The sequence below is a fragment of the Amphiura filiformis genome, chromosome 9, assembly GCF_039555335.1.
Source record: "Amphiura filiformis chromosome 9, Afil_fr2py, whole genome shotgun sequence".
Taxonomy (NCBI): domain Eukaryota; kingdom Metazoa; phylum Echinodermata; class Ophiuroidea; order Amphilepidida; family Amphiuridae; genus Amphiura; species Amphiura filiformis.
In genome coordinates, this window is record NC_092636.1 from 56,133,043 (window position 1) to 56,153,771 (window position 20,729).

The 20,729-nt window shown below is 36.5% G+C and overlaps 1 protein-coding gene across 1 annotated transcript in view; it reads left to right on the plus strand.

The window, feature by feature from the left end:
* The first annotated feature begins 2,062 nt into the window (after positions 1–2,062).
* The window catches only part of LOC140161201 (H(+)/Cl(-) exchange transporter 4-like), a 94,818-nt gene continuing 76,151 nt past the window's right edge, over positions 2,063–20,729 (plus strand). The window contains 2 exon segments of the mRNA XM_072184650.1: positions 2,063–2,247; positions 13,507–13,575. The gene's annotated coding sequence lies outside the window, so the exon portion shown is untranslated.

Sequence of the window (20,729 nt, forward strand, 5' to 3'; positions counted from 1 at the left end):
TGCACTGCCCCTAAATGTGCTAGGCCTAGGTGCTGCATTCACTAGCATTATAGGCCTACTTTTTTTCCTCAGGCCTCATACCCCAAATGTCAAAAGAAATCTACACCACCCACTGCTATAAAGAACCTATTAAGTTCTAGGCCTAGGGACTTTCTATTAATTTAAGGACTAATCCCAATATAGGGCCGATATGACCAAGCAACTGTTAAATTGTGCGGGTTGATTGTAGTTTTACTCCATCTCTGTCTCACATGTATGATGCCATCTGAGAGACAATCTCATAATTCTCACGTCTCTTCAGCCTCTCCCTCCCCTCCCCAGGCCCTCCTCTCTCTTTCTCCCCACCCCTTCCCCTTCTCTCGCTCCCTTTCTTTCGCTCTCCTCGCTCTCCTTTTTTTAGGGACCGCCAGGGGGGGTCGCACCCCCCCCCCCACACACACCCACGGCACCGGCGATGACCCCCTGTAGAAAACATGTGCCTCATAATTCGTCGGCTGAGCTGCATTCCATAGTGGCGTATAGTGATTTTTGATAATTTTTTTAAAAATTGGCATAATATGTTTTTAATGATGTTCTCTTTCATTTTTCTCATCAGTCAAAATTAGCTAATTAATTAGTATTTGATTAATTAGGGGCTGTGCAATAATTATGAGCCCTGGGGAGGGTAAAATTGGGGGGCAAGAAATTTTGGCGAGCGAAAGGGGGAAGCAATTTTGGCAAGCCGAGAGAGGGGGCACGCATTCATGGGGCGCCTTTTTAATAAAACGCTCTAAAAAGGCTTCGGAAAACAGTACGGAAATGCTTAAATATGCAAATGATCCTGCTCGCTGCGCTCGCAACATACATCTAGACCATTTAAGGTTTGCAATTTGGGATCCCAAAAATTTGGCATGTTCAAGAGGGGGGGGGCAAAGAATTTTTTGGCGGGCCGAGAGGGGGGGACAAGCGATTTTGGCGAGCTGTTTGGAATTTTACCCCTCCCGGGGGAGGGGGCTCATAATTATTGCACAGCCCCTTAAATGTGGTGTATCGTAATGGTTACAAATTGAAATTTTGTGTTTTCCAAAGTGGCGCATCAACCATTTTTTATACACATTTTATAATTAAGAAATATCGGCAAAAATGAAAAACATTGCATAGGCCTATCATAGTAGCGCACACCTCGCTACTTTCCATGGTGACGTATCGGACCTATACGCCACTATATGGAATGAAGCTGATGAAAAGTAACGCTGGCATAGGGATTACACGGCGATTGAGGTGGCGTAAGGTTAACGTTTAGGTTAGGGTAATTGCTTTTTGCATGTTTTCCATAGTCACATATAATTTTGTAGGGCCTATACTTATTGTTGACAGCAATTATGTACGGTATTTCTTTTGAAAAATATATAAAAATAAAATCTAAAATAGGCCTATATAGTTAATCAAAACAGCTGAAAATATACTATTAGATAGAAGAGCGGCCCCTTTTCAACAATCCTGGATCCGCGACTGAGGTACGCGTAGCTACCTGCACGTTATGACCCTAATGGCTTGCCATATAAGCCACTGTGACAGTGGAATAATACAGCCGACGAATACTTCATGAAATTGAATTACTGGACACTCAAGTCATCCCCTGGACACTTCATCCCCGTGCATATTCATGCCCGGACATTTCATCCCTGGACATTTCATCCCCTGAACATTTCATCCCCTCATGTTAAAAGTTAAAACGCTATTGTAGCGTTCTTTGAGCGCAGGGCCGTAGCAAGGTTGTGTGGCGGCCATGACAAATGTGGGTCGGCCAAAATACAAATAGCCTAATGACCAAATTGAAATAAAGATATAAAGAAAAGCATAACAAATTTCTCAAAAAGTGGGCCGGCCATGGCATCCCCGGCTGCCCCGCTTGCTACGGCCCTGTTTGAGCGTGATGGTGAATATGATTAAAAAAACATACCTTCAAAATACCTGCGTTGTCTTTTTTAAAGACATTTCTTGTTGTCCATTGAAATGCGCTCGCTGTCTACTTTTCAAACCGACTGGTAAGAAAGAGTAATACCCCGGAAGTAAATCATAACAGAAAATAGCTGCCGTATGTTGCAAAAAAATCACTAAATTTTCGACCGAATTTGGGAAAACAAGATTCTGCTAAACAGACTGAACGATCGCCGAGACGAAAGTAGGAATTCTGTGCAAATTTAGTATTGATAGGTTATACAACATACAATACCGGAGCTGCTCCTCCAAAGACAGTTATTTCAGGTATGTTGCATAGTCCAGGCATTGAGTTTTGCAAAGTGACAGGTGTGCTGTAAATCGCACGCCTGGATAACCTGAGGTGTGCTCTTAGGTGTGTTGCAAATCGCACACCTAAATAAATCAAGGTGTGCTTTTTTCAAAACTGGTGTATGACTATGATTTCATTTTCAGTTAAAACTTAGCAATATTGTGACTACATGTACTTTTTTAATTGGCCACGGTTAAGCTCTGGGGTAATGAACGGTGCATTCTGCAAAGATGTCTTTTAGCTGTAAATTTGCTTTGGTGATAACTTTGCTTGTATCATTCGTGGTTAATTAAAAAAATACAATAACAAGAAAAAATTATTTTACAAGTTGGTATGCACAAAGGGCAAAGTTGTATTGTGTTCATATCACAATCTACCGTAATTTTTTTAATTTTGTTTTTATACATTTTAATATTCCCCCTGGATTTAGAATGTCCCTGGACCTTGGACAAATTGCTAGTGTCATTTGTAATTAATTTAATAAAAAAATACAACAAAATTACAAAAGATTTAAAAATTATAAATTCTTGTTTAAAATAGGCAAATTGGTAACTTATGTTCACATAATAATCTATGAATGATTTTCAAATGCATTTGTTTTGTATGCTTCTTTACATCATAAATAGGTTGCAATGTGAACATCAATTATAAATTTGCCTATTTTGAACATGAATTAATAATTTTTTAAATCTTTTGTAATTTTTTTTTATTTCTAAAAATTTTTCAGGGACATTCTTAAGTTCCAGGGACATTCTAAATCCAAAAAGAAAACTTAAAAAAAAAAAAAAAAAATTTTTTTTTTTTTTTTTTTTTAGGCGTGCGAAAAATCGCACCCCTCGGCGCATTTTCAGGCGTGCGGCGCGTGCGAATCGCACTCGCACGCCTTAAAACTCAATGCCTGATAGTCGTAAATTGATTGACACAAAATAATAAACCTCGCTCACATGACTCGCTGAGTGATATATCACTTTACCGTCTTTCAATGATATCTCGTGTTCATACATACTCGCTATACATGTACATGCTATACTAACAGCATGCGTGATTGGTCGATAGGCGGAATAAACAAAGTTTAATCCCGGCTATCCGGTCATAAACAAGCCGCGAGAGAACTGATGCATGCTCGCGAGTAGGAAATTACGCGCCAACGCGCCTATGCTCGCGAGCTATTTACGCAAAGGCCAAAGCGCGAGTTATATCCAGGCTGGACACATCACACTACCGTGTGATGTGTCCAGTTCGTCGCCGAACTTGCATATAACATGGAGAGCTTAGCATAACGGCCTGCCTATTTACGCTTCCTGAAAACACTCTTGCACATAACATACAAAACCACAAATTCACTAACTTCAACTTGCACTACCGACACCATGAAAAATATTTTAATTATTACCGATCCTTCAGAATACTTGCAAATATTGGCAGTTTCATAAAATCCTGCTGCTGAAAATCGTAAATTCCACAATCTTCTGTCAGATCCAGGTCAGTAATCACAGGTGGGCGAATCTACCAGCGTGACAAGACCAGAGATAATAAAAAGGATGAGAGGCCACGCCGCATACAAATAGCTAGCCTGATTGGCAAGCGCCGTCGCTGGCCAGATCTTCTACGGTCGTGTATGATGAGTAGAGACCATAGAGCCCTATATAGGGCTCTGTGGAAGAAACGGTTCCTAATTTTGAAGCCATGGATAATATATTCATTTATACGAGAACCATATTTTGTACCAATCACAGAACAGAATTTCACTTACTCACAGCTGTCAATCATTCTAGTGAAACGTAAGCTCCGCCTAGTATCAAGGTCTTCTTCTGCGCATTGGTTGTGCGCATTAACTAGCCTCCAGCACAAATCCTGTGCACACGATCAGGTTGGATGGGCGGTTTACGCCTGGTTTACACAACAGGAACTGCGATGCATCCTAAACTGGATCGTTTCCGTGTATTCACATTGCATGGTGGGCAATTTGCGTAGCTCCACGTTCACAACAGTTTAAAATCAACACAGGTAAATCCATATAAAAATTAACATGGACACAAAATTGACATAGCTTATGTAATTCAAATAATAAAATGTAATATTATCATGATAGATGCACGCTTTTATTAAAACTTGAAAAGATTATTAAGTCCAATAATTTGTTTGTGTTAGTTTGCACGAGTCACAAAATGGCGACCCATCACGCATTTTCTGCATGTGCCGACATTAGTAACTCATAGTGACTGTCCTCAAACTAGCGCCAGTGTGTCTCTTCAGGCCTGATAACTAACCCCAGGTAATTTTATGCAGAAAGTTTTCTTGCGAACAGCTGCAGGTGACAATTGAAACATGACCACGGCTTGTTTATGTACATGCGTGGGAGGCTTGTACGTCAGCTGACGTGTTTTGGACATGTTCCGTAAAAAAGTGTCGTTTTTCTTCATGAAAAATACCAGCGATGACCAGTTTTTTGTGGGCTATTTGATTTACAGGTATGTCGGTTCGTCATAGGGTAGAAATGATAGCTGTACAATTTGTATAACATACAGTTTAACATAGGCCTAAACATTTATGGGCACAAATCGACCTTCCGTATTATGCACAAGTATGTGGAAGTGGCAGGCATAAGCGCGAGTGATGTACACGATGTTCGTGCGCGTCCAAACACGATGGACAGAGCAAGTAAACATTTTCACACAATTTTTAGCGATGGAAAAACTGGTAGTTTTTAGTCTCAAAATTATGGTATTTTTAGTTGTGAGGCCCTATGTCACTTGATCGATAACGCAAAGTATCCTTAAAAAAACAAAATATTTTAGAATATCTCCTGAAATTCAGTGTTACCTTAGAATATCTACTGACATTTTCCGTTATTTTAGAGAATGTTGTGCATTTTTGTGTTTTTTTACAATATTCTGGTCTTTTCTTAGGTTTTATTAAAATGTTTCGTTATTTTGCACTGAAAATTAAGGAAAGTGCCAATTTTGGGCTTCAACTTTTCACTTTTGTACACATTCCAATGGAGAATGAAAATTTTTCCTTTGCGGAAAAAAATTTAAAATCTTTCTCGTTTTGATTTTTAAGTTCGTAAGTAGCATATTACTTTTGGGCTTGGAGAATAAAAAAAAAAAAATTACAATTCAAAGCGACGGGAGTTCCTCAAGTGCGTGTGGTCGGTCCGTCAATATGTGTATGCAGGTACACAGCACAGCACTTCCACCCTGCCTGCCAGGTGATTTGACGTGGAAATTCACTCGCGCATCTCAAGCAAGAGCTCTTCAATAATCAAAAATTGAAAATTGCTCAAATGATGGGGGGGCAGTGTTTACTCTCTCTGGAAATTGGGTGTGCCAAATGACACATTTTCTTCCCAAATTGGCCCAATTTTGGCCCAGTTCACTAATTGTAATATTAGCATTACAAATTTTTGTGAGACAAAAATAATTTTCACTGGGCCAAAATTGAGACATACGGCCTCTGAGTAAACACTGGGGGGGGCATTTTGGGTGGGTTTTTCGGTATGTGTACGTATCAGGTACACAGCAAATAACTTCCAATTCAACCCTGCCTGCCAGGTGATTTGACGTGGAACTTCACTCGCGCAACCAAGAGCGCTTCAATGATCCAAAATTGAAAATTGCCCAAATGATGGGGGGGGGGCATTGTGGGTGGGTTTTTCGGGGTGAAAAAATAATATGTTGAAATTGGCCATATTTTTACTCCCATGAATTTCAAAGCACTGACAATTAAGGAAAGTGCCAATTTTGGGCTTCAACTTTTCACTTTTGTACACATTTCAATGGAGAATGAAAAATTCACATGCGTTTTCCGGAAAATTTTCCTTTATGGAAACAAATTTAAAATCTTTCTCGCTTTTGATTTTTAAGTTCGTAAGTAGCATATTACTTTTGGGCTTGAGATAAAAAAAAAAAATTACAATTCAAAACGACGCGAGTTCCTCAAGTGCGTGTGGTCGGTCCGTCAATATGTGTATGCAGGTACACAGCACAGCACTTCCACCCTGCCTGCCAGGTGATTTGACGTGGAAATTCACTCGCGCATCTCAAGCAAGAGGCCCTATGTCACTTGATCGATAACGCAAAGTATCCTTAAAAAAACAAAATATTTTAGAATATCTCCTGAAATTCAGTGTTACCTTAGAATATCTACTGATATTTTCAGTTATTTTAGAGAATGTTGTGCATTTTTGTGTTTTTTTTACAATATTCTGGTCTTTTCTTAGGTTTTATTAAAATGTTTCGTTATTTTGCGTTATCGATCATGTGACATAGGGCCTGTTGTGGAGGAATATATTATAACAGCAAGCAGAGTATTGCGTATGTTGAACGGGGTTCATTCATAAATTTTCATGACTAACATTGTTTTTAGTCATGAAAATATAATTATATAAATATATATGAATGAACCCCTAATCACCATGATTGCTGTAGAACATGCATCCCCCAGGATGCATCCAGTCATCATGTCCATTTACTTCTGTGTCACACTGTGTATGTGTTTCATTTTTCGTACACAATTATTGATTTATTGGCAATGATGAGCCATGGCAGTGGAATCATGACCGTTCGGTTTTAAAGGTTTTTTTAATTAATTTTATTATTAATATTTCGTCCAAAATGTTCCAAGGGCTATATGGACCTGTTTTCACAAGTTTCAGAAAGGTCATATTGATGCGAGTGCCCTGTTAATGAGCGACATACGCGGAGCTTTGTGTGCCCTTCACGAGCGCCGCTCTGCGCCGACCAATGTTTTGATGCGTAATCAGCCGATCCGATTATTGGTCTGTGTTATGATTGTCAGACAATTGAATCAGCCAATCAGAACCCTTTTGAGAGTGTGCTTAAAAGCACACTCTCAAAATGTAAACAACTGCTGTTCTTCTCTGCCAGAAACTGCAGGCCCGGACTTGGCAGGTCATGATGTAGGTCTATAAACAGATTAAAAAGTAAATTAATTCATTAATACGGGCCCTCATCAATTTGCACATCTGCAGGGCTTGAAGAAATGTTAATTTCCCAGGAAGCAAGCTAAATTTTCCACAATTTATAGCATGTTTTTAAATACAAAAAAGGACACAATTTCCCTCCAAATACCAGAATTTCCCTCCAAACACCAACATTTTCTGGGAAGGAGCTTCCCAAATTCCCCACTTTTCAAGCTATGCATATGAATTCAAACTTTGAAATTGTATACCATACTGTTCTGATACGTTTCAGGTGTGGAAGATCATTTTAATTCCATGTTATAAGGCCAAAAAAATTGTTTGATGGCGTAACCCGACCTACCCTAAAAATAGGTCTGCCCTGACTTTTTCTTTTTTTTTTTGCAAAAAAAAAAATAAATAAATAAATAAATATAGGTGTCATGTGCGTGTCTGGTAGACTGAAACAGTTGCAAAGAGACTAAAGAGAGGGTGAACATTTACCTGTATTGGGTCGGTTGAAGCATCTTGCATTTTGACCCCTAAAAGGCACATCTTTGGGGTGGGGCCATTAAGTGTGCCAAGTATAAGCCCCAGGGCCCTTGTAGTTTTGGAGATAGCCCTGTTAATATGAAGCGTCAGAAGGAGAAGGAGAACTAGATGGCACAGTTGTGTTTGACCAAACACGAATATCTATGCCTGTGTTTCCCACCCTAACCCCCTTAACCCACCATGTGGATGTGACCACAAGAGATTGGCTGCATGCAGTTAATTGGCTGGATGCTGACTTCCAACCTTCAATCTCTGTTGGCCATTTCTTCTTTGTCATGTACGCCTCTATTCAAGAGAGCCGTTGCTATAGATCTTTGCAACTGTTTCAGTCTACCATTTGCAGTAAATTTTTCATCTCTTCTAGCCAATGAAAATAATAAGCATCACACTACAAACCTTATTCCTACTCCTATAGTGATTTTACCATTTTTGAAACCCGACTGAAAACCCCATTCATATCAATATTCATGTCAATGAATCATTGTTTTATACTGAAAGATGATTGCATGGGTGACTGAGTAATCGGATACATAAAATTTAAGAAAATAAACTAACAATTACAAGAATGTTTTTGTACATTACATGTACCGGTATAGGATGTTGAAAAGTGCAACTTTTTCTGAAAGCATCATTTTTAGAAAATGTGATAAATTTTGACCAACAAAAATGATTTTCAAAAAAAGAAGAAAATTAGGAGGGTAGCAAAAAGATTCATCTATTCACAGGTTTTTTCAAATCAACCATATGTATGACAAGTTATGCAAAGAAATGTTTTGTAATTTTAGGGGGGGGTATTTCTTTTGAACTCTGTATCTACTGAAGGTAACTTTATATCATGGACACCTTGCTGACGATAACGACACCATGCAATCTACTGAACACAACTTTATTGAACACCTTGCTATCTACTGAAGATAACTTTATATCATGACACCATGCAATCCATGGAATACAACTTTATTGAATACCTTGCTATCCACTGAAGATTATTAGTTACCCCCTGTTTGTTCACGAAATACGGGAAAATGTAACACAATCTGCGTGCGTGTTATGATTATGCAGGTAATACAGGAAATATTACCTGCCTGTATATTAATTACGATTACGCAGGAAATGTAGATTTTTATCCAAGTGGTGTTTGACCAATGAGATTGCAGATTTCATGTCAACTAAAGGATAAAACTTTATATCATGGACACCTTGCTATCTACTGAAGATAATTTTACATGACACCATGCTATCTACTGAACACAACTTGATTGAACACCATGCTATCCATTGAAGATAACTTTATTTCATGGACGCCTTGGTATATACAGAAGATAACTGTATATGGCACCATGCAATCTACTGAATACAACTTTATTGAAGACCTTTCCATTCACTGAAGATAACTTTATAGCATGGACACCTTGCTATCTACTGAAGATAACTTTTTATCATGGACACCTTGCTATCTACTAAAGATAACTTTCATGGGCATCTTGCTATCTACTGAAGATAATACTATGCAATTCATGGAATACAACTTTATTGAATACCTTGCTATCCACTGAAGATAACTTTATATCATGGACACCTTGCTATCCACTGAAGATAGCTTTATATCATGGGCATCTTGCTATCCACTGAAGATAACTTTATATCATGGACACCTTGCTATCCACTGAAGATAACTTTATATCATGGACACCTTGCTATCCACTGAAGATAACTTTATATCATGGACACCTTGCTATCCACTGAAGATAACTTTATATCATGGACACCTTGCTATCTACTGAAGATAACTTTATATCATGGACACCTTGACCTTGCTATCTACTGAAGATAACTTTATATCATGGACACCTTGCTATCTACTGAAGATAACGTTATATCATGGACACCTTGCTATCTACTGAAGATAACTTTATATCATGGACACCTTGCTATCTACTGAAGATAACTTTATATCATGGACACCTTCCTTGCTATCTACTGAAGATAACTTTATATCATGGACACCTTGCTATCTACTGAAGGTAACTTTATATCATGGACACCTTGCTATCCACTGAAGATAACTTTATATCATGGACACCTTGCTATCTACTGAAGATAACTTTATATCATGGACACCTTCCTTGCTATCTACTGAAGATAACTTTATATCATGGACACCTTCCTTGCTATCTACTGAAGATAACTTTATATCATGGACACCTTGCTATCTACTGAAGATAACTTTATATCATGGGCATCTTGCTATCCACTGAAGATAACTTTATATCAAGGACATCTTTGTTTGTTTTATTGTTTGTTTTATCTACTGAAGATAACGTTATATCATGGACACCTTGCTATCTACTGAAGATAACTTTATATCATGGACACCTTGCTATCTACTGAAGATAACTTTATATCATGGACACCTTCCTTGCTATCTACTGAAGATAACTTTATATCATGACACCTTGCTATCTACTGAAGGTAACTTTATATCATGGACACCTTGCTATCCACTGAAGATAACTTTATATCATGGACACCTTGCTATCTACTGAAGATAACTTTATATCATGGACACCTTGCTATCTACTGAAGATAACTTTATATCATGGACACCTTCCTTGCTATCTACTGAAGATAACTTTATATCATGGACACCTTGCTATCTACTGAAGATAACTTTATATCATGGGCATCTTGCTATCCACTGAAGATAACTTTATATCAAGGACATCTTTGTTTGTTTTATTGTTTGTTTTATTTCTTCTTTAACCTGGGAAACTCAATCAGTTGAAAACATAATTAACCATTTTTTTCCCTTGAGGCCCAGGGAACATCTTGCTATCTGCTGAATATAATGTTTAATACTGACATTTTGCTATCTACTGATGTCACCTTTATTATAATTATGGTTTGCTTGATGATCAATAAGATCCAGTAAGGAACATAAAAATAATAATTAGGTTGTTTGAAATATTATTATACATTATGTGTATACAAATTACATTGTACACTAAATCTAGTAAGATCATTTTATATTGGCATTATATAAATTTTTGTTGTTGTTGTTGCCTGCTTTATGTCAAAATTTACCCACTACAACCCACCGAAGACAAACAACCCCAAAGCACTTTCAAAGGTTATCTCAAACTAAATTTCACCTAGCATTGATCATAGATGGGTGGGTGGATGCAGTGATGGATCAATTGAATTGAAAGAGGTTAGAGGTACAGTGGTACACAGTACACTTTAAAACATGCACAGGCAAATACATTACATACCCAGCAAACAGAAAATGTCTTCCATTGGGGGTGTATGGAATTCAACTGGAATAGCCATTGTACATGCCAAGTACTATATCCTATTTCCCCCATGGAGTACAACCTCAAAGTGTATAGATAAGGAGAGAAAACTTGTTTTAGAGTCAGGCCTAGTACACGAACATCAATTACATCATTAACGCAAGCTTGTCTGCATGGAGCGAGCTAGACTGTAGTATGCTGCAGGCAAACTACAAAGCCATCACGTGTAAAATAAAGGGAACCACTAGTTTTGTGAAAAGAATTTGTATTGATTTGACCAGTAAAATTGTAAATGGTGCAAGTCATGAAGCTATTTTAAATTGTTATTTTTAAAATGTGTCACATGATTTTGATGTGCGTGCAGCAGCTTATTATACAAGTTTCATTGCAGTATTTAGTCACAAGACCATATTTCAGACTTTGAAATAAATGTGTTGTTGTTGTTGTTGTTGTTGTTGTTGTTGTTGTTGTTGTTGTTGTCATTGTTGTTGCTGTTTAAATTATTGTACAATCTTGAAGTGTCTGAAGCATTACCATTTTGTTGTTGTTATTGTTCTAGATTAGGTGATAATTTGCTCATGGTATAACCCTTTCTCCAGATGTTGCCAATCAAAATTGGCAGCATTTCATGAGCGAACACAAAATGTTGTGCTTGCATTTACTCTGTAAAATAGAAACACTGAAATTTGTACAAAAACTAAGGATGGTTTGATATTTTACAGGGTCTTTGTGTGATCGCATGTTAATTAGGAAACTGTTTGGATGAGAGCATTTTAAAAATATGAGGCATTAAAAGGGTATACCGTAACCAGCCTAGGAGTACATGCACATCTACAATGTATATTTGATGGTTGTTCCAATAACTAGGAATATAAAAAGACTGACCGAAGCTCCAAACTTGATGATAATCATGTGCTTAATCGAGCTGAGTTAGTAATGCCATAACTCTGTGAATTATTAATGATCCTATAACAATCACCTGAGCCTGTTATGGCAAGATGTTAAACTAAAGGAATAATAATGAATCTTGACTACATTTATGTTGGTCAAAAAATGCCAGTAGTGTTGTGTACATGTATAAGATGATTTATCTTTGAGGTTCAAGCATCATGGATATTCTTCCATGACCCACTTAGAAATAGTTGATGTAAATTGTATTTTTAATGATGATGCAAGTGAGGCTATTTATATTTGAAACAAGATACAATGCCTGAGTGACTATTCATAGCCATATGAGGGGCACCAGGGTGATAATTATGCAAAGGTGGCAAGATTTTAGAAATGTATACGGATAGACAAATGAAGTTAAATTAGTGGATATCCCAGCCCAGCGTTGATGGCTGATGTTCGGGTGTTGATATTCAGTGGTCTCTGAATTTGACAGCCTATCATTTGAGATGTGAGAATAATGTGCTTGTCAGATATTATCTTTGGGCAAAAAAAAAAAGTGTTTGCTTGTCCTCCACCGCCCGCTCCTCAGATTAAGGCCTGACCAATTTTTTTTTTTTTTCAATAATTTAAAAAAAAAATAAAAATAAGTAAAATTCAATTTTTTTCAGATTTGGAGCATCTCTGGACCTAGCTAGAGCTAAATACTGAGATCTTTCATGGTTGAAAATTAAAAAAGCCCCCCAAAAACATTTTGTGTCTTCAATATTCAACTTGTGGATTGAAAACATTGGATTTGACATGAACACAAATTATAACTTTACTGCATAAAGAAACAAAATTGGTTTTTTTAAGTCACCATGAATGATTGTAGCATTTAGCTCTAGCTACAGGTTGATTTAAAATGAACTGTACCCAACTTTACCCATTATTTATATATATTCGCGGAGATTGTACATATCAAAAAACTATCATAGAAAGTAGTGATAAGTGTTCTGTAGTAGAAATTTTGAATTTTGATAATAAATGGTTTTAGTCAAAAGATATCGCATTTTCAATTTATCATCCCATTTTTAGACCAACACATGGAACTAAGTTTATCCGTGTTATCTACCGCAGTAACAAAATTGGTGTGTTTTATAAAAATGTACTTTTCTTCAAATCATTTGAGGCAAAGACATGATTTTTTCACCAATAATAGGAAACATACTATCCTGTTACAGCTTACAAACACAAATTATTTAAATGTCGGTAAGTATTTTATTTTTATTTTTGAATTTGGGTACAGTTCATTTTAAATCACCCTGTAGGTCCAGGAATGCACCAAATCCGAAAAAAAAAAAATTAAAAAAAAAAAATCCACCCGCCCGCACATCCTATTTCAAAGCTGTGGAGGACAAACAAACAATTTTTTTTTGGGCCTTATGAGATTGCTCTCATGCTCATGTTTGCCATTTTGTTTTAGTCTTGCCCCTCTTCTGTAAACACACATTTCTAAAATAATTAAAAATAAGTTAATCATGTAATCTGATACCTATTTTATTGGCATGTGATGATATTTCCTTTTATCTCACCTACAGGTAGCCATTTGCAAGGTGGAAGTGTTGTTCCTGTATCAAAAGTAATTTGACTTCTTTCATTCTGGAGACGTAAGTAAATTGCATTGTCCAACTCTCTTACAACAAAAGGTTGAGAATATATTTGTTTGTACTTCTAATCTATATTTTTATATACAGTGGTGGAACCAGGTGTAAGCAATATTTTTTTGGGGGGGGGGGGCGTTGAGAAGACTATATACAGTTTGTCCACTTTGAAGTACGAAGTAAGGTACGCACATTTTGCGTAAGCGTATCGTACATCGCGTATCAAGACTCTCATGCAATTGTGTGCGTCTAGCAGCGTGTTAATTCCTTTTGACATCATGGCGCGCCGAAACTGTAATTTACTGCGTACTTTACTTTGTACTTCAAAGTGGACAAACTGTAGTGTATCTCTAGTGAATACCATTTCCATTTTCTTTCAATAAACTATTATTAAAATGCTGAAATTACCACACCAAATCCAAGAAATTTTCCTGGATTTTGAAATGAAATACAGTGTGAAAGGTAATCAAGATTTTAATAACATCTTCATTGCTTTAAGCATTTTGGTAGTGTGTAAACACTGTATGGGGTCTGTAAGTTTTGTCTTTGCAGACTGTAGCTGGTGCTGCAAATAGGTTCTTAACTCGATGATAATTAAAAAGTGCCAGCCAGGCTACTAAATCATATTGAAATTGAATGTCAGATCTACAGTATGTGCTGATGTAGTGATTATAATGTAGCTAGTAGGCTTTTCACAGGCAGATTAATTTTAAGGTTCATCCTGACTAATTTGTTTTAAAACTTAGCATAACATGTACTAATAAATTGCACTGTCATATGCAGTCAAATTATTTTTTTATGAAAAGATATTTACTATCATCAATAATGATATGATGCATGTTTCATTGAAATACATAGTTTGTGTTTCAATGCTCAAATTGTCAATTTAACTTTTTTTGTGCAGATATTTCTAACAAACTGGTCAAATGTAAGTATTACAAGAATGTAACTTCTCCAGGAATAATTATATTTTCCCAGGACATTTTCTTTCAGGAAAGCAGGACAGGATGCAAGTTTGACAATATTTTGGAAAAGTACTAGCATGTTAATTCCTTTTGCAGGGACTGCCATTTGAGGAGAGTGAGAGCAATGACTTGCTACTGCTTTCCTTTAATCTGATATAGGAGAGTGATTTTCAGCTCTCCTTATTTGACCATCCTCTCCTCCTTACATTCTATTGTAAATGCTCTAAACGGCTCTCCTTGAAGGCTCCAGAAGAGCTATTTCATGTTCTCCGCTAAATCTCCGGCTAAATGATTTCATATAAAATTGCTCACCATTGAGCACATTTGTCAACATTCCACAAATAATGGATGTACACCTAATATATATTGTGAATTTTTCATCTCAGGAACATTCTACCCTCTCGGCATGTACATTACGTAAACATTATTCATGAACATTTTTATCAAGAGCCCCTCAAAAGCTCTCTTAATGTGCTCCCTGGAGCTACGGCAAATTTGAATTGTGTGACACGTTTTTACTGAATGCTGGCCTGATACAAGTTAATTGTATGACATGTTTTTAGTGAATGCTAGCCTGGTACAAGTTAATTCTATGACATGTTCTGGTGTATGTTCTGCTGCAGCAAGCGTTAAAATTGTGATGTGATCAAGCAATATAAGTTGTTTGTCAAGCAGAATCAAACTTCAGTTTTTAATTTAAATTTATTTAAAACCCCATCAACATTAAGATTCCAGAGATATGATTATTTAGTATTGCCCATAACAATAAAATACAAAGCAAGTTGAATACTATTGGATATATCTCAAAATCAATATTAGCAACAATCCAACAAACGACTCATTTGCAAGGATGCCATAGTTACACATGGTACCTGTCTTGTTAAATTAGCCATAAGGCATCCAATATCCACGGTTTCCACCATTTTTCCAGGCATAAAAAATTCAGTGTTTCAGCATGTTTGAATCACCTTTTCAGTTTTCTTCAGCTTATTTTTGCTTCATATTCACAGAAACTGGTAAAACAAAACACTTGTGAAGTTAAGTTGTATGGTATGTTTTGGTGTACTTACTTTTCACATCAGGCATTTACAAGAACACCATGGTTACACACAGTACCTTTGTTGTTAAATTAGCCACGAGGCATCAATGTTTGCAACCATTTTTCCAGGGATGCAAAGTTGCAGCATTTTTGGTTCACTTTTTCAGTGCTTTTCAGCCTATTTCTGCATATAACTCAAACTAGCCCAAGTTGTAGTTAAAGATCCTAATATTTGGGCGCTGAAATAAATGTATGCTAAGAAGGGCGAATGTTCACTCGATTTTATTTATAGTTAGGCTGTAGCCAGGGGATCCACCGGGGTGGGCACTTAACACAAATGACCGTACGGGTATGCTCCCCTGGAAAGACCCCCTTTTTGGATTTTGCAGCTCCTAAAGACCCCCTATATTTGACCAAAATATAGCTCCCGAAAGACCCTTGATTTTAATAATTTCAGCTCTAAAAGACCCAAAAATTGCTCAAACCCTTGATTTTGACTGGTCGCAGCTCCAAAAGTCCCCATTTTACTTGTTCGCAGCCCAGTTCGTAGCTCCAAAAGACCACCTTTTACCGGTGCACGCCATCAGCTCCCAAAAACCCACCGCCTCAAAATTCCAGGGGAACATACCCACCAAAAATTGTTGATGTGCTCCCCCCGGGATCCATAGTGTGATGCACCCTTCCTTATAAATTGACATAAAGGTCTGCTTTGTCTGTAAAAAAAAATAGCAAACTTGGACCAAAAATGTCAAAATTTCAGATACATTTACCCCAAATCATGAATTTTTTTATGCAAAAACTTGTTAAAATCAACAAATTAAATTACCACCAAAAATTGATATGTGTACACCTTTAAACTTCCAATAATACATTAGTTTACATGTAGCTCAAAATTTTACTGAAGCACAGCTACTTTTTCTGAGGCATGGCAGAAACTGGAATATGGCCCGATTATGCGAGAAAGGCGGCTTGTCTCAACCTGGCCTGCAGGCATCTCATGCAGTTACAGCAACCAACGAAACTAACGTTGGTCCCTGTCAGTTTGAAATATAAATAGTAATAATCAGACATGTATAAAAAAAAAGTCCCAACAGAAATGTTGATTCTTAGTCTTTCAAGTTGCAACAATAAGTACAGGTCTACAAATTTGAGATGTTCTTGAGACATGCATGTGTACATGGAAATAGGGTTAACTAGACAGAGTTCACTGATGTTTGTGGAGTCTTGAGTTAAGTATGTTAAAAACAATTTATTGAGTATTTGGATCTTTGCTCACTTTTGATGCCACATGGCATGATTTAGGCTGAGTAAAAATGAATAGTAAGAATTGGTGCAGGGAATGGCATTCTTTTTGAAAATAGTACAGTATTGCCATAATTGGAGCATATTTTGAGGAACAAATACTTAATTGATGGACTTAAATTCCAGATAAAAGAGAGATAGACATAGGGGGGGGGGTGATATTATAATTTTAAATGTTATTATTATACATGTATTATTCATACATACCATATATCCTCAAATAGTCGCATTTATTAGATGTCAATTTTAGAACGATAATTCCTGTTAAAATCATTATGTAAGCTTAAAACTCGCGCTGAAATGACAAACAAGGAACTTACATGTAGAAACGATGACTTATCGTTCACTTTCGGGTTTACAAACAGACTTTCACCAACTACCGATGTCATTAGCGATCGTGTGTGCACCTTGGTAAGCTTACTACACAAGAATGCATAGAAATATCAGCATTTTTTAAATATCTTGGTTGAAAAAAGTGGCGGGGTGTTAAATGGAAGGGGCGACTATTTGAGGATATACGGTAAGTAATATAAAGTACATGTATGCACATGCAGAGCAATATCAAAACCAAAGAAGACTGTAAAAAGAGAGGCATGTTGTGCATCAAGCTTTCTGATTCCTTAATACTTCATGATAAATAAACATTGGTTTGTTGCAAGGGCAGGCACACTATTACAGCGTCCCTTGTAATAACCAACATAGTATAATATAGGACATGCATTTTAACAACTTGCAGTGGTTTAGGTATGATAAAACTGGCCGTATCAGGGAAAATAAAATACTGAATTAGAAATGATGAAGATTATTTGCTTCAATAGCTGCACGGTTGAAATAATATTCTTCAAAGCTTCCTCCCGAGCTCTATAAATATTGCTCAAAATTGCACATTTTATTTCATATTTGAAGCTGATAAAAGACTGAAATTCTATCACTGAACTGGTATAACTGGGAGTTCTGACACTTATTATTTGCGATTTAAATACCGTACCCCATTTTATAGGATGCGTATCATCTTCCCCCTGGTTTTTACTTGATGTGTATCAGTAGTTTAAATTTATTAAAAAAATTGAAAGTGAATGCAATTTTGTGAAAAGGTTAAGTGAATGCAACTATTTTTAGCCATCCTAATGCCAATTAGTGCCTCCTCCATTCAAAACAGGATTGATATTTGATATTACCTGTGTGCAGAGGAATTTTAATGTGATCATATTAGCCTATTTAACGCCATAGTAATTTCCTACTTACATTTTCATACATTTTCTCTCTTGATCTAGTTCGGTAGATTAGTTGGATGAGTTTCCCATCACAATATTCTGTAATAGTGATTTTCAGTGAGATTACTATCTAGAGAAGATGAGGTAAATTTGATGAACTCTTCCATCATGTCCAAGTGACATTTTGATGATATTAGTTGTGTGTACAGTGTAGAGTAATCTTTATATTAGCCAATCTAAATCCACATACATGTAGTTTACTCTAGATACTATTTCATGCACTGTCCTACCTGTATCTATAATCCTGGAAAAATAGTTGGCACGCTTGTACTAATTAATTGAAATGCGTGCCCTATCAAAATTGGAGAAGCGAGTGAAATATGCATTCAATATATGTGAATTACAGACTCCCCACTGTATTTCACCCTTCCCCACTCCCCATCTTTCAATGTTGGAGGGTATCACAGACCTGTTGACAACATGGCTTGGTCCTATATTGAATTGGGGGAACGGGAGGAAGAAATAAACCAAAAGACAGGCAAAGTATGTCAGGATTCCAGGATTGTAGATCAGTTGGATGAGGTTTTATTACAAATAATAAGAAATAATAATTTCTAGTGAGAATGCTATCTACAGTAGATAGAAATTGATGATCCCCCAAGATCCACACAATGACATGCTGGTTAGATGATTGCTATCTGCTGTAGATAGCTGTTGAAAAGAATCAGGAAAATACATTCAAAATAGGTTATAGGCAAAACATCTATTCGTTAAAAATTTATGATGCAGGTTTTTTTTTAATGCTAGAGGGGGGGACTTGGGATCCCCATCTTGCAGAATATAGGACAACCCCCCCCCCCATTCACACACCTGGCACATGAGCTAAAACTATATCACCTTTGTTTTGTCCCTCAAATTGATAACAAAATTCATTTTCTATTTTATGCTTGAAACATCACTGAAAAATGTTAACTTAAATTTTTTCCCGCTTGGTCCGACCTCATTCCCATCAAAACTTTTAAAAAAACACCTGTAATGTGGATTAAATTTACTTGCAATTTGCACATCATGTTACCAGGTAATTGTATCTCAGCAATACCTGTGTGTACATGCACTTAGCTGTTGTACACTATGTACAGCACTGTTAAATCTGTGAGGTAGATTACAACTTGGACGAGCAAAGTACGCAGCAGGTTATAACACTGACTGCATAGGCACGTAGCACATGCAGTATTTTCAAATGTGCTACCACATTCAATACACACTACTAGTATTTTGCAATGAGCTATCATCTTGAACCTGCATGAATGGATTTATGTGAGTACTATTATGCGTATAATTGGTTCAGCAGGTCCTGGGAACTAGGAAACAAGTGGGATAATTATAATTTGATGCAAGGATTACATGAATGTGACTACAGCCATATTATAAATGCCTCAGTGCTAAAAATAACTGTTTGAATTTTTTTATCTACTGTTATTTATGATATAATTTATGCCAAAGATTGGATCCAAGTTGGCTCTGATATCATTTTGGAATGGTTCTTGAGAAATAATGCAATCAGATTGTGTGTATATGACATGCCATAATATCTTTGAAGGTGCTTTGAGAGATTAGGCAGGAATCAAATGAGAATATTTTGTTTAAATTTGACAGATTCAATACTCAGAGAGCCTTTACTGAGCAGTAATTTAGAGACAAAAATCTGTAAAATTGGAAATAAGAGGCATATTGTGTGAGCAGCATTATGTTAATTCCTTATTGAAATATGCTATATAATAAATATATATAAATAAATTTTGGATTTATATAGCGCCTTTCTCCAGATCTTAGAGGATTCAAAGTGCTGTTATTTCGCTGCCATTGCATTGTGAATTATCACAATCAGATCGCATCAACTAGGCCATGGCCGGTTGCAGCGCAAATCTATCCGCACTTAGATTGTAACATCCACCAATTTTCTGTGCAGAGTTCACCCAGTGGTGCAAGGCGAGGGAACTACTGCTGCGCCTACCTGCCAATAATGTCCAGACCCGTACATTAATTGCAAAATCACATGGTTTACATGAAAGACTCTGTTTTAAACTATTTCAGATGCTGATTAGTGTGGACAAACATTGCACACATTTAAAAAACTGGACTTGACTAAAATTGAGGGTGTAAGTTTCATGAAATCTCACAGAGCCCCTTAAATATGTACAGAACCAAAAAAAGCCTTTTGACCATTTGTCTTAGAAATATCATCATCAGAAGACTGCATATGAAAGTAGTATGGAAAATATTAAACATTCAATCCTAGAGAGCACATTTCTAGTGGTTTAATTCTTCTTGAGAATGTTTTATACAATCAGATTATTTTCATGAAGTACTATAATATCTTTAAAATTATGTGCAGATAAATAGTAAAAAGCTTCTAAGGCATGGTATAAGCGTAGAAATTTCATGCAGCCATGATTTTTGCACTTATCACTCCCATCTAAGCTTTTGTGAAATTAGAATCATAAAACAGATTATATTTAATTCCTGTCGATCATGCCACTGTTTTTTTTCTTTTTTAAAAAGATGAAAAGCAAGTATGGAGATATCTTGAAATCAGCGAAATTAAAAATGAGCAAAAATGTAATAAATTGTTGCAGTATG